Source organism: Fulmarus glacialis, unplaced genomic scaffold (genome assembly GCF_000690835.1).
Source record: "Fulmarus glacialis isolate BGI_N327 unplaced genomic scaffold, ASM69083v1 scaffold5813, whole genome shotgun sequence".
Classification (NCBI taxonomy): Eukaryota; Metazoa; Chordata; class Aves; order Procellariiformes; family Procellariidae; genus Fulmarus; species Fulmarus glacialis.
Window position 1 is genome coordinate 7,455 of NW_009200925.1, and position 1,359 is coordinate 8,813.

At 39.8% G+C, this 1,359-nt stretch overlaps 1 protein-coding gene across 1 annotated transcript in view; it reads right to left on the bottom strand.

The window, feature by feature from the left end:
- Positions 1–1,359, bottom strand: part of LOC104073830 (zinc finger RNA-binding protein-like) — a gene marked incomplete at its 5' end in the record, with an annotated part of 9,770 nt that overhangs the window by 7,415 nt on the left and 996 nt on the right. The gene's annotated exons all lie outside the window — the stretch shown is intronic.

Sequence of the window (1,359 nt, forward strand, 5' to 3'; positions counted from 1 at the left end):
TTATTTTTGTTACTGAAAAGCAACTACTCTCACTAGTTTTTCATAATGACTGTATCAGATTACATTTCTGTAAAATACGAAGCGAAAAACCACCACAGATCTCCACAAAATGTGAATTTCTACAAACCACAATAAATTCACAAGTTTACAAACATGACCCTACTCTGGCTTTAAAAATCCCACCATTAACAATATTTTCCTTGGTTATATTTTTTAGAGTATGAAAGTGATACTTCTAGACCTTCTTTACTTTTTGGTGTATCAACTAGTCCATTAGAGAACCACATCTAGCCTATAATGGCAAGGCAAGTAGCCCATTCGACACCTCTGGAATTCAGGAGATAGCTAGTAAGCTTAGAAGAGGCGGGCCTGGAAGCCACTATATGTACGTACATATATTCTGTCATCCTCACCATATTTATGGTAAAGTGTAAAGAGTTGATCAACTGAGGGGTACCAAGGCATGAACTACTCTAGCTGAAATGTAGTAATGTATAAAAATTCTTTTTATTTCCAAGAAATACAACAATAAAAACTCTTACCCACCCAACCTGTGTAAACTGGAATTATTTTTATTTAGTTCAGAGGACTCTCTTTTCTGCCCGAATGCATCTAATAATTGACCTTGTAATTATGAGTACATGTGCTACTGGAAAGCCTCCTACATTATGATTCATTACCACATGTAACACATTATAAAAGCTGTACAGAAGAATTGAGAACATGCAGCAATAATATAGTCCTTTTAAACAAACCAGAATACTAATTAGAATCTAGATAATGCCTTGATAAGTTTAGAACTAAAAAGAATTATTGCAAGAGACATACTGTCCTATTTCAACATCCAAGATGAAAACAGACAAACAGTACCCTTTTGTAGAAGCCTGTAGCCACACAAGGTTAGCTAGTGATCTCACAAAGGGTACACAAAAACTATCTGTGCTGGTTTTGGCTGGGGTAGTTAATTTTCTCCATAGCAGCTAGTATGGGGCTATGTTTTGGATTTGTGCTGGAAACACAGTGTTGTGTTGATATCTGTGTTGATAACACAGATATTTTCGTTACTGCTGAGCAGTGCTTACACACAGTCAAGGCCTTTTCTGCTCCTCACCTCACCCCACCAGCGAGTAGGCTGGGGTGCACAAGGAGTTGGGAGGGGACACAGCTGGGACAGCGGATCCCAACTGACCAAGGGATATTCCATACCATATGACGTCATGCTCAGTATGTAAAGCTGGGGGAAGAAGAAGGAAGGGGGGGACGTTCGGAGTGATGGCGTTTGTCTTCCCAAGTAACTATTACGTGTGATGGAGCCCTGCTTTCCTGGGGATGGCTGAACACCTGCCTGCCGATGGGAAG